We start from the raw sequence: 16,426 nt of genomic DNA, 5'->3' as shown, positions 1-16,426 counted from the left end.
GAAGAGGCAATGAATTACATTAATGTCATCTTACTTATCTATGATTCAATCCATGTTTATAAAAGTAATTGTGTACCATTTCACAACAAGAAACTTTCCAAAGCTAATGTGTGCCCAGTGTACTGTGAAGCGGATTCAAGATGGAAATATGTAGAAAACATGAAGTGCATTGCGTATAAGGTATTGAGATATTTTCCACTGATTCTGAGGTTGAAAGCAATAATTATTTCTTAGAGAACCACAAAGGATGCACAATGGAAGAAGTCAAAGTGAAAATCGGTGGACAATAAGCTAAGCCATCCAGCTAATAGTGCAACATGGGAAGACTTCCATAAAAGTTGGACGCAATATTGCAGAAAATGCTAAGAACATTAGACTTGTCTTTGCAACTGATGGTTTTGATCCATTTGGCCACATGAGCAACTCATACAGTATGTGGCCAATATTTGTTGTGATGTATTACATGGTACCATGGGTATTTATGAAAGAATCAAACTAGACTAAGTTCTCCATCAAAGGTATTTGATGTGTTCTTGCATCCTCTTGTTGATGAGGTTGTTGGAGCTTTGGAAGGGTGTTGGTGAATTTGATACTTCTAATAGTCATAAGGTCATTGATCTACTTTTTGTAGTTATATGGTCTATACATGACTATCCAATACTGAGCACATTGGTAGGGCGAGTCACAGAAGGTTATTATGCTTGTGTGCATTTGGACAACAATCCTTATCAACGAGGTTCCGGAAAAGGTGTGTTATATTGGGCATCATCATTTCGTTCCATCTAACCATCCATGAGCAAGAAACATGAAATAATTTGATGGTAAGGCAAACCATGTGAGCCTAGGTTAATTGACTACCAAGCAGCTCCAACAGCAACTGGACAGTCTCAAAGATGTTAAACCAAGAAAGCCTCCTCAAGGTCAGAAAAGGAAGCGGGACGTTGAGCAGTGTTGGAGCCGAAGGGTTTGTTTCATTGACTTGTTGTATCGGACCAGTTTTGAGCTACTGCACAATCTGGATGTCACGCAAATTGACAAAAATATATGTGAAAACCTTATTAGAATATTGCTGATTACTGCTAGGATTTATTTGGAAGAGATTGGTATAAGACCACACCTATACATGAAGAAGACTGAAGGAGAGTCATGAAAAATGCTACGAGCTCCATATACTATGGATAAATACAAACAACATGTGTTCCATTTTATAAGTAAGGTATAGTTCCCACATAGATACGCCTCTAAGTTATAAAGATTTATTGCAACAAATAGATGTAAACTCCAAAGACTAAAAATTCAGGATTGTCATGTCCTACTCCAAGGTATTTTGCCTGTTTCACTTTGATGATTAGTGATTAGTTGACATATTTCAAGCCATGTTTGGTAGAGCTCGCAGAGCAGCTTCTAGGCTGAATCCATAAGAAGCTCTGCCAAACATTTTTTTCTAAGGAAAGTGCTTCTCTAATGTGAACTAAGGAGTTAGGAATTGAAAAAATTAGCTTCTCGTAATTCACTTCTCACACTAGATCTGTTATTCATAAAGTTAATCTTAGAGAATCACAGAGACTCAATTTCAGCCAGTGAATCACTTCTCTCAGAGATCTATAAAGAATAAGGATCAGGTGGAGCTAGCTCTACCAAACCGGCCCTAAGCCATTGTGGAATTACAAAACTTCTTTTAGGAACTGTGTTGGAAAACTCTAAAGTTAGAAGGTTTGGACAAAGTAAATAAATATGCCAATAATTTTGTGCAAGCTTGATAATTTTTTCCTCCTACCTTCTTTGATGTTAAGGTGCACTTCGTTGTTCATTTACATGACAAAGTAATCCATAGAGGACAAGTAAAATATGGATGGATGCATCCTGTGAAATGAAAGCTATGTACACTGAGGATTTCTGTGAGAAACAAGTCTAGTCCTAAAGGATCCAATGCAGAAGCATATGTTGCTAATGAGTGCTTGAGATTTTTTTTCATGGCACTTAGTGGATGATGTTGAGACATGATATAATCAGGAGGTCAAAAAAAGATATAGTGTTGATTTTTTAGGAGAATGTGAAGTATCTTTTTTCTAGCATGGTGTAACTTTGTTTGGATCCTTGAAGCTTACATACATTGAAGAGGTTTACTAGAAGCTTGGCATGTGCTAAACAATTATGAATAGGTTGAGCTATATATCACATACATAATCTGTCGGACACTGAGGAAATATTTTTTCATGCTATTATTTTGGTCTAATTTTGTAACACCCAGAATTTTGTAAAGTCGCTTTATATGTTTATCAAAGAAGAAAATGTAGTTTTGGATTTTGGTGGCTGGTTCTTTGCGTGAGTAATGCGTATTGGAGAAAATATGCTTGACAAGTTGGAACACACAATTTATTAATTGGTTAACCAGGTACATGAACAAAAGATGTTGACTTTTTTATTCACTGGCAAGATAGATGATCTGAGAGCACTGATGCAAAGATCTCGCCGTTTAACCACTCATATGCATCATTTTCCCCTTTTTTCTCAATGGAATTTAATGCTACATGTAATCACGTGAACGGTAATAGACCTTTTTCTGTCCCATGCGTTTTTCCTTCCTCTCAACCGCACGTTCCTTTTTCCCTCCCCCAAACCTAGTGCTTCTTCTTGCCCAAACTCCATTTTTCCCTTCCATTGCCATGGATGCATAGAGGGAGGGAGAGGGAGTGTTGGAGAGGAAAGGAGAGGGCTGCAAAAATCCTAAGACTTTGGAGGATCAAGGTGGATGTTTTCTAATCTGATCCCTTTGTTTTGGATGAGATTTAGGGCTTGCAATTAGCAAGTTTTGTTCGATTAGATGGGGGGATAAACTTGCTGTCACAGTAGTCTATGCATAATGATAGATCGGGCTGTCTCCGTTTGTCGCTTGTTTTGGTCATCATAGAGGCCGAATTAAATTCTTCACATGCAGAGGTTTTTGTAGAGGACTCAAAGATCTTTCCATCAAATCCTAGACAATTGGGCACACTTCAAGCAGTTTAAATTGGTCAGTTTGGGCTCACTTGTATCTTTTGTAAGACCGAGTTATCAATATAGTCATCTCCTTTATTTAAAGTCTTGTTACTTTATTCGAGTGTGAGTGTCCTGATTTTAGATTGTGCTAGGCATATGCTCAGTTTCTTTTTCTTAAAAAAACATAGTCTCTCCCAGTATGTGTTTCTTACCTTGCCTGATGTGAGTAGGCTATTTTTCTTTTAATTTTCAGAGAGGGGTTTTAGAGTGAAGCTTGCAGGCATGGTGCCTTGGAGTTAACTTTATCATGATTTGTACCTACTACAAAAACGATTTGTAGGATCGCCCAATTTTTTAGGAGTAAGTCAAAAATTAACACACTCCTGCAAAGGGAGCGAGGTTACTGTAGCAGTTAACCCGCCACTAAAAAATGAATTTGTGGGGGCGGGTTGAAAGGACCGTGACACCCTAAGAGGGGAGGGGGTGAATTAGGTGTTCTAAAGAACTAAGACTCCAAGCACATATCAAAATCTATTCCATATTCTACCTAAATGTGCACTAGGTTTTTCTATGTGTTTCTATCTCTGCCGCACAAAAGTTTTGCACCCTAGGTTCCAATGCTATAAAAAACACAAGGCAATTCTAGGAAAGGTAAACATGGAATGTAAGTGCAAGAAGTAATGTTGAATGTAAAGGGGATGGAGAACGCAAACTCCGGCATGATTACTATTTAATGTCACGCCCGATTTTGAAGGAATAAACCAAGCAATAAATCATATGTATGCCAAGATGAAAACTACACATATATGATGACAATAGTGAGTAATAGTAGCAGTGTCATAAAGTACCGAACTTATTTATAACAAACCAAGCCAAAAGGCATAACAAAAATAAATAAGCGCAGTTCGCATTAATTCTAGTAGCGGATCATCCAAACTCCACAGGTAGCTGACTGGGGAACGTACGCCTAGAAGTCCTGAATGTCCTCTCTGGGAAGTCCTCAAATGATCTTGTTCTGAGCATTGTTGATATAGCAAGTGTGAGCACATGATGTACTCAGCAAATATATTGGAATGTAAATGACAAGAAATAAGGTTGGCTGAATAAGCGGTAAGCATTTTAATAATAGTCGAACAAATAACATTACTACATGTGTGAATATAAACCCACATTTATGAAATAAATTAATAGCAGAAATAGTAAATAAACCTTGAAACAATTAAATAATTGAATTAAACCATGATTTTAATTAAGTAGACATGTGAGGGTCCGAGCCGCTCTTGACCGTGAGCACGACTAATATACCAGTTTTCACTCTGTAGAGGTTGCACACTTTACCCAAAAGTCACGTCTCCCTCGATACCCGGGTTTGCAAGGCCCTTAAACACTTCTTTTGGTGAGTGGCAGGAGAGGCCTTTACAAAGACTCTCCAACTAATAGTAGCCCGCTGAGGTTTCAGCCGCTAGGCGAGTGCACCCTCCACCAAAGCGAGCATACCCCGAAGGCGTACCAAACCCCTTTGGTAGGCCGAGTACCCCTCTTGAACCTAGTACCCCCTTGCGCCTTTTGGTAAGCTACGAACAATCTAGAGAAATCTAATTAATCAGCCAAGACTAGAGCCCTATAGTTCTTGTGGTTGCGCTTTTTCCCGGGTGGTCGCTCCATGATTGATTTTAATTATCATTATCAAAGCCTCATAATGATCCTCAAAGAGTGTAAACCATGTATCAAGCATAATGTTTTCATTAACCACCCAAAACTATTGTTCAGCAGCTAAGCACACTTCTCAATAGATTTTATAAAGGAAAACCCGGCTATTCAAGGACATGGATGAGCAATAAGGATAATAGGTGCCCATCAATTTGCATGCAGGCATAAAGTAAATGTTATTTGGACAAAATATGATCAAGGAATATACTTTCCTTCCTCGTTCATTTGCTGCTGCTCAAAGTCTTCAAAATCTTGATTTTGAACATGGAAAGCAACACGAGCACATACGAGAAAACGATAGAAATAAATTAAAGTAGTACAAAAAGCTTAAAAATAGGTTCTACATATTACAACGATAAAAACAGTACCAAGAACACCTGAAATAGACTTAAAATGGTAAAGATCCGCTAAAAACGATTCTGCATGGGCTTAAACGCGAGAAAAAGGGCTAAACAGAAAGAAATTGAGGGCTAAAATGTAATTTTATACAAAAACTTAATGGCTAATGTGCAAAAATGTTAAGCTTGGATGGCGGGTTCGATTTTAGGAAACATAGGGGCTTTTATGCAAGAAAAAGGATTAAAACAAAATTTATTTTGAATAGAGGTGGACTGTGGGTTGATTAGCAGAAAACTGAGGGGCTTATTTGCAAAATGACCGCAGTTGTCCGGCAAGACTTGGTTGACTCGGGTCGGATCTATTGTGGGCCCTCCGATCTGGATCGGGCGGCCGATAACGAAAAGGGCGGCCGACGGCGGCGGACGACTCGGCGAGTGGCGGCGCCGCCATGCCCACAACGGGGCATCGCCGGAGTAGCACCGATTCGGCGCTACGGTGCACAAAAAAAATGCGACTAGGGGAAGAAGAGAGAGCCCCTTGCCGATGATGACCGTTCGGTTTGGCACGTCTTCGCAGAGTGGAACCTTTTTTTGTGTGCTCTGCGGGTGCGACGCCTTCCGACTTGTATGCTTCGTCGGGCTTTGACGGCTTTGGCTCGCCTTCCTCTTTGTCTTCTGTGGCTTTAATAGCATGTACATTTTTGGTGGCACATGCCGCATTATCTTTGCACCTGCATGCCTCCTTTTGGTTGTCGAGGATCGTGATGACAACTCTAGCGGTTGGATGCTTCTTGCAGAGGTATGTCTGGTGAATGACAGCCCCGAACTTGATGATGGTGCTGAAGCTGAAGATGGCGTTGTATGGGTAGCTGATGTCTACCACATCGAATGTTATTGCTTCCGTCCTCTGTGAACTTCCTTCGCCGAATGTCACATTCAGCTCTATTTTGCCGATGGCCTTGATCTTTTTGCCACCGAAGCCGATAACGGGGTACTAGGACTTGTGTAGGTTCTTCTCTATCAAGCCCATGTTGACAAAGCATTGGCAGGTGAAAAATCTACGGAGCTTCCATTGTCAACGAGGATGCGGCCCACATTGTTCCCGACGAAGTGCACATAGTTTTTGCCGATGTTGTCCCGGATGACGAGGGGGTCATTGTGGGAGGTAATGCTGAAGCCTAAGGTCGGCTTCGGAGAATGTTATTGGGACATGAGACCAGGGGGTGCGGAAATGTTTGCCTTCACACACGTGTGACACTGTGTGGAAGTGCTCTTTCTATGCCTCTTTGTCTCGTGCACTGGCTCGTTGGAGCCGCCGAGATGGCGTTGATGACATTGACCATGCCTCCGGCAGGATTGTTGGTACGTTCTGGAATCTGGCCGGGCTCTAGCTTCGGTGGTGGAGGGAGGTAGTTAGGGGTTTGTGTTGTGGTTGGTTGCGGCCACGCATGTTGCGGCGCCAAAGGGGGGTTTTGTCGGATTTGGGGTGCCAAAGGGGCTGGTAAGGCTGGGTGTGTGTATGCTTGGATAGGGTTGTAGTGGAAAGCTTGGAAGGATGGGGAGAGTGTGGGGTATGCCGAAGTTTAGTGGGCTGGTTGCGAGGGCTGCCACTGTGTAGGGGCAGGCCCCGCGGCTGGCTGTTGAGGGTGGTGTAGTTGACAGGCTTCGACGGAAGAGCATTGCTTCGGTTGGACTCTTCTTTCTTTTCCTTGATGATGGGGCATTCGTTTGTCCAATGCCCCTTGTCTTTGCCATGTATGTAGCAGTATGGGGTTTTTGGCCTTCGATTGGGGTTGTCTCTGCACCCGCGGTTGTGGTTGTTGCTTTGGTCGCTCATCCCTCTGTTCACTTGAGATCGAGAGTCGCGAACTTCGTCACCGGAGACCGTGTTCACGAGCTTCGGGTTCTTTGACTGGTCTGCCTGATGTGGCTTCAACCGGTCCCTATTGCGGGTTCGCTACTCGTTCATCTCCTCGATTTTCCGCCACTTGCCCTCATCTGATGTGCAGTATTCTTGCATTATCTCGAAGAGTCTGCCGTCGGTCTTCGGCTTGCGGTGCACGAGGTACTCTCCACACGGGCCTAGGCTCATCCCCTAGATTGCGGCGTCGATGATGGTCCGCTCGGCTACTTCCAGAGCCCTCGCACGAAGCCTGACAAGGCGGTGGTGGTACTCCTGTATGCTGGAGCTCCCCTGCTTCATGTTGTGGAAGTTGCATGATATGACTTCATCGAGCTTCACCTCCTGGAACGCGGTGGCCAACTCCACTCGCAGCTGGTCCCATGCACGTATATGGCCATTCGGGAGATTTGAATACCAGTACTGTGCGAGGCCTTTCAGGGCCAGGACGAGGGCTTTAGCTTTGCAAGCGGAGGCCCCCCTCCCCCCCATTGCTTCAATGACGACTCCGTACTTGAGCATGAACTGCTTCGGATCGGACTCTTCATCGTATTGCGGGAGGATCGCCAAATTGAACCGCCTTCGCCACTAGAGTTCTTCCAAATCCTCGGAGAGAGGGGTGCCCGGGCCTCCGCGGTTCTGCCGGCGTTGTTGCTGTGTGTGCCTGTACTCGCCCTCTTCTTCATCGGAATACATGTCTTCATCGACGACGATGGGTCGTGGTCGGTGCCTGTTGGGCTGGATGGCCGGATGCACCACCACCACTAGTTCCGCGTGCGGGGCCTGCTCTTGCTGCAGCATCGCCATGCGGTCTTGGATGTGTTGGTACATCGCGTTGCACCGAAGCTCCTCTTCCCTTAGCTTGCTGAGCTACTCCTCCAACTCAGCGGCGGTGAGTGCCCTTTGCTTCCCCTTCGCTCTTGTGGTCACCTCGCGGCCGACGGGCCAGCCTGAGCTGCTGCCTACCATGAATTGTGCAACCTCTCCGCGAGGCGCGCTTCTACCAGTCATGGAGCTCGACTTTGAACTCCCCTTCGGCGACGTGGTCGACCGATGTGTCTTCGTTGTTACCAACATTGGCGCTCGGTACGATGGCGTTCTCCGTAGACGTGGGAGGCTCCAACGAGGTGCTGTCATTGGTCTTCTTCTTCGCTGCTGTGTGGTGTCATGGGATGAACTGTGGGTGGGCGCCAAAACTGTTGGTGATAGATACCCTTCGGGGCGAAGGAGTATCACAACAGCCCGAAGTCTGGAGGACGAGGCTCCCTTCGCAGATGGCACAAAGAACAAGAACATGAAAATTGATGCAAGCATAACTGCTCACTTGTATTCAATGTCCCATCAATGAACATTACATGGGTATTTATAGTTGCCGGTTCACCCACTCGTGAGCCTATAAACCCTGTAATATCCCTCAACTACTAGATTCTTGGAATATTCCATCTGCATTCTAGTAATACTACCACAATTACAACGATAGTGGGCTACAGCTGGCATCGTAGATGGGCCCACAACGGACCCCTGCGCCCTTCCTTGACACGCCGTCGTACGTCTTCATGCCTGGCCTTCAAATCCGTCCCTTGAGGCTTTTGTCCGCGGGCCTTCGACCCCAGACCTTCGGTGCCAGCCCTTCGGTACAGGCCCTTCGTCTATCTAGGCCCGCGATCTTCCTTCATTGGTTCGCTTCTTCGTCACGGCCTTCGGGAAGAAGACTTCGGCACGATCCTTCAGAGCGAAGGCCTTCAGTCAAAGTCGTTGCTCCCGGTCTATTCCCGAGCCTGCTCATCCAAAGCGGGTCTTCGAGCGTCACGCCTTCATTAGGGCATAAGGTGGCTCCCCCCAACACTTTCCGGCCAAGGGCAGTGGCCAAAGGTGGTGGCCAGGGGTCGGCCGAACTAGCCCAAGCCCCCCTCATCTCTGGCTTCCACATGGCGGTCTCTGGTGCTTCCCTGAAGGTGGTTTCAGGTGTGCCAAGCTTCATCTCGTAGCAAAGCACCTTGTACTCCCTCTATAGATACTAGAGGAAGGGGCTCAAATGGAGACACATCCCACATCAACTCTCCTCTTCAGTTTTCACTTCTTCCTTTGAGCTTTTGGCTCATGGTTGAGGTGTATGCTACCCAGGTAGGGGCAGAAGTACTTAGGAGGGGCACCGGTATGTCAGTGCTCTTCTCCAATATGTACCTCTAAGAGAGTGATGGGAAGTAGGGGAGCTGCCGGGCTTGCCGGTCCCCAGTGTTCTTCTCCAGCTTGTACCTCGATCGATGCTTATCAATCATAGTATGTGTTTGTGATCTTCTTTGTGCTTTAGTTTCTTAGTTAAGTTAGTGCTACTTCACTGGTTGTTTATGGGATCAATAGTTCACTACTTTAGTTGATGCCTCTAGAGTAGGACTCCTGATAAACAGGGATAATCCTGTATGACTTTGGAGTTAGTAGAGAGCAGTGTAGACATGGTGTCTAGACTAGATTCTACCTATTGATTGTTGTGACATTCCATGGTTTGTAAAGGTAGCCTGCCGGTGGTGACCGCCCTGTTTTGTGGCATTGTAATTCTCCATGTTCGGGTGTCCGTCAATAGCCTTATTATCAGAACTTCTTGTCAATCCAGGTGAAGTTGATAGCCCGAAGTAAACAACTAGTTAGTTCTATCTTACCTTTGATTCTGAGCCTTAGAAATCCTCTCTGCCCTTTACCTCTTCAAAAGTGTGGTGTCCTTGGATGAATTCGTGCCTTAGATAATAAACTCACGTTCCCTATGGATATGATACCCTGAATAGTCTTGAGTGAAAGCTTCGATGGTATTTGTGTGCTTGCAGATTCTATTCGTGATGCTCCAAAATGTTAATAGTAGGGTCGAGTTTGACTCGGTTCCCATCCCTGGATCCTTGGTGGGGATTTTCTCCTTTTCCTAGTAGGAGTAAGGAGTCCATATCTTTTTCCAGATCGGATAGGAGTCCAAGCGGATGCGCCTGTGTAGATGATCGGGGCTATTCTTGGGAGAGTCCCAATTCAGCCCGTAGCACGGCCTCATTCCAGCATTGCCGGAATACGTCGGCTAGGGTTTGTGGCGGTGGGGCACATAGAGCCTCCATGAATTCATCGGTGTCCCACTACCAGTCACCAAGATTGTCGGAATCATCAAATGGATCTATATCATTGAGAGTTTGCATGAACTCATCGAAATTGCGGTTAAGTTCTGTTGTAAGGATATTGTAGATCTTGGCTTCTTCTGACTCGAGAACTTCCTCTTGTGATTTGTGATGATTGTTGAAGGAGTTGTCTGTCTGATTCATGTTGTATGCTTTTGCGGGTTCTGAGGCCTGCTCATTAGGAGTGATCCTTGCAGGATTGACGTTTTTAGATTTGTTTGAAAAGACATTGTTTTTCCCATTGGTTCTAATCGAGGGTGCAGGATTGATACATGATCATCCAATTGGTTTTTATCTAAATTAAAAACCTGTGAATTGTCGACTTCAGTGATATTATCTAAACCATTGTTGTGCGCCATGGCATCAGCCTCCGGCACGGAAGGTGTGGCGAGGTACCTAGTAAAGCCGCCTGATCCATTGGCCAGGTAGATCCAGTCGCCGAAGATGAGGGTGGTACCTTTGTTCTGGTACGGGAGCGTAGTTGGAGGTTGCCATCGAGTTCACCACGGGATCGTCAGAGATCGGCCCCATGGCGCGTGCCTGCTGTCGGTCTTTTACCGGCAAGCCTACTTAGGGATACCCTTAGGTAGTACTTTTTTAAGGAAAACTGTGGGGGAGATCCCCACAGCGCTTCATTTTTTATGTATAAATTGGGGTTAGTACAAGTGAGAGAGGATACTTACATAGAGTGGGGGGGGGGAGAAAGAGAGTTACAAAGAGGAAAGTCAAGAGACTACAGAATCTTTTATTACATTATTAAACTGAACTAGGTGAAGAAATAGCTGCTCTCTGAACTTCACAGACCAGAGATGAACAGAAGGCCTAGCATTATCAAAGATGACTGCATTTCTGATCTTCTACAATTCCCATGCCCCGATTAGAAAGACCTCCATGAAGAAATCATGCTGAAAAATGCTTCGGGCTTGACTTATACAGTGATGTAGCTCTAGATCCAGGTCCCAAACTATGTTCAGTCTAAGCCAACAATTTGCTGCAAAGGGGCAACCGAAGAAAAGATGCTCAATATCTTCTTCTGAGTTGTGACTACAAAGAACACAAAAGATGCCAACTTGTGTATTATAGTGACGTCTTCTTAGCATGGTATTAGTGTTGAGCCTGTCCACCATCAATAACCAAGCAAAGAACTTGATGTGTGGAACACATTTGCTTTTCCATAGTCACTGGAATGTTCTTGGAACTTAAAGCCCTTCAAATGCCAGTTTGTATACTTTTTGTGAGGAGTAACTATCATTGCCCCAACGAAACACCCAACCATCATCGAGATTGTCATTATAATGAACTTGTGAGATCAAGTTTTGCATTTCCAAAAATTCTTCATGTGCTTGCTCAGACAAGGGCAAGTTGAAGATTGTTACCAAATCAGGGGCATTTATAATGTCCTTAACTGAAGCATTTGCATTGGCAGCAGAAGTGAAAAGGTTGCGAAAGGCTTGAGCTAAGACAATTGGACACCATAAATCTTCCCAGAAGAGGACTGATGAACCACATCCCAAGATGCATCTTGCAATTCCCCTGTATAAAGTGTGCAACCTAAGAATGTCCTTCCACCAGAAGGAACCAACTTCTCTGTCAGCATGTGGCACTTTTTGCTGATAATAAGTCTGCCAAAATAAATTTACCCAAGGGATGTCTTGCTTTGTGTAGAATTTGTGCAGCTGCTTAAGTAACAAGGCACCATTCTGAATTCTTAAGTTGATGACCCCTAAACCACCTTTGTTTTTTGGTAACTGGACCATAGACACTGTTTTCGAGCCCTGTCCACTTGTTCCAGCACTCCCTTGTGGAGCTTCAGGGTACACATGGCATAAGTGGTTATTGGGGTGATGACATAGTTAATTAATTGAAGCCTTCCAGAGAGAGATAACAGGGATGATGAAGCATTCAGTCTTCTCTCTATCTTGACAATCATTGGTGACATGTCCTCTATTTTTGGCTTTGTTGTCCCCATAGGGAGCCCCAAATAATTGAAAGGCATGGAGCCAATTGAGCACCCAAAAGTTGAACCAGATGCCTTGTCATGCCCTCATCCACATTAATGGGAACCATCACAGATTTGTTGTAACTAACATGCAGTCCAGTTGATTGAGCAAAGGAATTAAGGAGGGCCTTGAGAAAAAATAGCTGTGCAGCATCAGCTTGTACCAGAAGCAAAGTGTCATCTGCATATTGCACTATAGGAAAGTCCCAACCAGGTATTGGGAGAGGAGCTTTCAGAAGCCCCAAGTGAAAAGCTTTGTTGATTATAATTTGCAAAAGGTCTACAGCAAGCACAAACAGCAAAGGGGAAAGAGGATCCCCTTGTCTCACACCCCTCTTACATTTGAACTGCTTACCAGGAACACCATTTAAGAGAACTGAGGAAGAAGCTGTAGAAAACAGCATGCTGATCCATCTAAGCCATTTTTGTGGAAATCCCAAAATTTCCATCATAAAAAAATAGAGGAGTGTTCCACTGTGTCAAAAGCATTGGCAAAGTCAAGCTTCAGAATTAAAATTTCCTTCTTTGATTGATGACACTGGTGTATGTACTGAAATGACCAAGCAAGACAATCCTGAATTGTTCTTTTCCTTATAAAATCATATTGGTTGAAATGTATCAAATCAAATATAACAAGCTGCAATCTGTCAGCCAATATTTTTGTAATAGTCTTGATGATGCTATTTAGAAGTGAAATGGGCCTGTAATCATTAACCTGCTCTGGGCTACTTACTTTGGGGACTAAGGTAATAAAAGATGTATTTATGGGAGTTAGATACACTGTACAATTAAAGAACTCCTGACAAAGTTTATATACATCATGTTTAATTGTGCTCCAGGATTTCTTCATGAACATGCCATTGAATCCACCAGGGCCTGGTGCCTTGTCACTAGGCATAAGCTTTACTACTGCATCAATTTCTTCCTCTTTAAAGGGTAGGTCTAGAGATGATAAATCCACATGCCTGTCAATTAAGTCTGACAAATTGAAATGCATAACTAGTGACGATGTTACACCCATCTCTAAAACACGAAACAGCGTCTATGCTCGAGCCATTCCCTAGCACCATAGCGCGCCACGTCGCCCAAAAAAAATCGACCATCCGATTGGACCATCCAACGGCCACGAAATGCCGCGCAGGGGATGGGGTGGAGGGAGCAGGGGAGCCTTATCTGGGCGACGAGATGGCCCACCACCGCCTGCTCGTCCTCGCCATCGTCGCCCTCACGGCCACCGCCGCCGCGGCCGAGCCCGGCTTCGCCAGTCCAACCCGATCCGCCCCATCACCGACCGCTGCGGCCTCCGCGCAGGTGTCCAAGATCCACTCGGCCACAGCCGTCCCGAGCTCTGGCCGCCTGGTCGCGGCTCGTTGGCGCCGGATCCGACCGGCGCAGCTCCATCTCCGCCCCTTCCACCACCGAGGAGATAGAGAGAGAGAGAGGGGGAGAGAGAGAATGGGGAGGGACCGACGGAGGGGAGGAGCGCAAAGCATCATGACGCCGCGCGCAGCCCTCGCCCATGCCTGCCGCCTCCGCGCGGCCCGCCGGAACTGCGGGTTGACGGCACGGCTGCACGCGCCGCAGCGGACCTCCCGGGGTAGCATTGTAGCAACGACGGGCCCGGCTCGGCGCCGAGGGAACCCGGCGTGAGGAGACCGCACTCGCGGCAGAGGTAGGCGGGGTCCTTCCCGGGACACCGCCAGACGGGGACAAAGAAAAGCTTGAGCGCCTTCTTCGTCTCCACCAGGTCCACTGTGCCGCCACACTGCAGGCACTGCCCCGCCGCCTCCTTGACCACCCACCCGGCGCCCTGCTCCACGCCGCCCATGAAGAAAAAGAACACCTCGCCGGATCCTGCTTCCGTAGCGTCAATCAATCCGTCACTCCCGATCGATCTCAGTTCGATTCGCTGGTTTGGTTCGAGGTTATGGGGGGTTTGGGGCTTTGCGCGCATTGGATATCGGGAGAGGGGAGTGGGAAGGGGAGGAATTTTCTCGAGAGCTCGGATTTGGGGATCACGAATTCATAAGATTTTGAGACGATTCACGATTGTCTTGGGAAGATCCTGGTGTGGATGCTCGGCTTGATGAATTCGGTGCAGGCCGTGGGCCGGGGCGACAAAGGCTCAATCCGTACGTGGAATGTAAACAGGCTGAAAATGGCGGAACGTGATCTGCCGAGCTGCCAAGGCCCACATATTTTCTATATGTGATCATATATTCGCGGTGCACGCGATTTTAGAGCACCTATAATAAGCCATGTCAGCTTCGCTTGTAGCTGAGACAGGTCGACAAAATTCTAATGAAAGAGGAAAAATGAGAGTGAAGAGTCGAGATGGTGAACTAGAAGGGGTGGATAGTCATTTCTAAAATTTAAAAATTTCTAGCTAATCGAAGCAAAGCAGAATTCAACTAATCGGTCTAGCCAAAACTACACCCCTCTATCTATTACTTGCACCTTACAAAAGGATCCTAATTGAGCAACTAAGATCCCGGGCTAGATAGAGCTCACCTAATAAAAACTAGGTTGCAAGCTCACACAAACCGCCGCCGCCGCCGCCCCACGCGCCAGCCGGCCTCCGCGAGCTGCACCGGGACGGAGCAGCGAGGAGGTGTGGGGAGAAAGAGAGAAAATGGAAGGCAGGGACGACGAGACCGTCGGTGGGGGGGGGGGTGTAAAAAATGATAAAAAACTCAAACGTGGGTCCCATAGCTGGAGTTGGTACAGAGGCTGAGATATGGAATATACAGTGCAGCAACAACCTGCGAATGAAAAAAAATACGACAATAAGAAATTGGCCTATTCATCTCACCCACGTTTCAATCTTTGAAAACATAAAGAATTTATCAAAGTAAGCACGTTCTTCTACCATGTATCAAATAAAGTTTCCCAAAAAATAATCAAATCGTAAAAGATAGGTGTCACGCAACAAGCTGCGTGGCCTTTCTAGTTCTATTTCTAAAGATTGACCAAATAAGTGAAGCCTTGCTCTCATGACCAGAAACAAAGCTGCCACTGCTGTCCAATAGCTGGGGAATAGAGTTTTTCCTATAATTCATGGTTGCCATAGCATGAAAATATTTAGTGCATTCATCACCATATTGGATTCTATTCACTGTGTGCCTTTGCTTCCAATATATGTTTCTGAATCTCAGCAACTGCATAAGCTTAGCCTTGACAAATTTCCTCAATTTCCATTCAGGCAGAAAAAGAGCTCCACATTCTTCCAAAGAGTCCAGGAAAAAAATGACCTTATTACAAATATCTATCAGCTTGGCCAACCGTGAGAAGTTCTTACTCCACGATTTAAGTGCCTTTCTGAGTTCTTTAAATTTTACAGAGATATTTGCAGCTGCATTTGTCCTAAGAATTCTTGGAGAGGACCAACTATTTTTGTACTACATCAAAAAACCCAGGATGATCAGGCAAGAAATTCTCAAATCTGAAGATTTTAGCCTTTGGTATATAGGTGCCCGTCATAACATTACAAGGAATGTGATCAGAGATGGGTTTTGCCATAGGTAAGCCTTCAGTGTTTGGGTATATGGTCGTCTAGTTAACCGAAGTGAAGAACCAATCAAGATGCTCCAAAAGTGGATTTTGCTGCATGTTACTCCAAGTAAACGCTCTCCCTTTAAGGGGAAGTTCAATTAGACCAGATTCTCCAATAGCTTCGTTGAAAACAATAGTGTCAGAGATATTACCACCAAGTCTATTTCTATTTTCAGTCGACCTATAAAAATTGAAATCTCCTAAAATAAGTCAATTATCTGTGTCTGAGATCTGTAAATTTCTTAGCCAAGCAATAAAGGCCCCCATGGCAGGCTCAACACAAGGCCCATAAACTGTGGACAATTTCCATGTTTCGAGAGTGTGGACAGAGGTGAAGGAGAGTGTGATAGTAAAGCTGCATTTCTCAATTACAAGGCCATCAAACACTGCACTAGCCCAAAGAACCAGAATGCCCCCCGAGACACTACTAGAAAACAGCCCATGGGAACCGATTGGAAACAGCCTTAGGCACCGGTTTTACAACTGGTTCCCCCAAATCGAGACCATTGACGTCACCCTAAGACCCCGAGTTTTTCACCCGGTGCCTTAGGCATCCATTGGTACCGGTTGGAAATACCAACCGGTACCATAGAGACTGCTACGCTGACGCAAGCTGGCAGCCCCTTAGGTACCGGTTGGTCTTTCCAACTGGTACCAATGAGGTTTTCCCCTATTTTCCCCAAATCCAGTTTTGTTTGTTTTATTTATTACTGTTTATTCTTTTATAATTGCTATGCGCACTCGAGCTCTGCAGTACTATACGTTCATTGGTCATACGTGTTCGATTTCATAGAAT

The 16,426-nt window shown here is 45.4% G+C and overlaps 1 pseudogene; it reads right to left on the bottom strand.

Annotated features, from left to right (window-relative positions):
* Window positions 1–10,040: 10,040 nt before the first annotated feature.
* LOC120674726 lies at window positions 10,041–14,106 on the bottom strand (annotated as a pseudogene).
* Between the last annotated feature and the right edge of the window lie 2,320 nt (window positions 14,107–16,426).

This window comes from Panicum virgatum, chromosome 5N (genome assembly GCF_016808335.1).
Source record: "Panicum virgatum strain AP13 chromosome 5N, P.virgatum_v5, whole genome shotgun sequence".
Classification (NCBI taxonomy): domain Eukaryota; kingdom Viridiplantae; phylum Streptophyta; class Magnoliopsida; order Poales; family Poaceae; genus Panicum; species Panicum virgatum.
The sequence above is the reverse complement of the archived record's forward strand: the minus strand, read 5'-3'. Positions and strand labels throughout refer to the sequence as shown.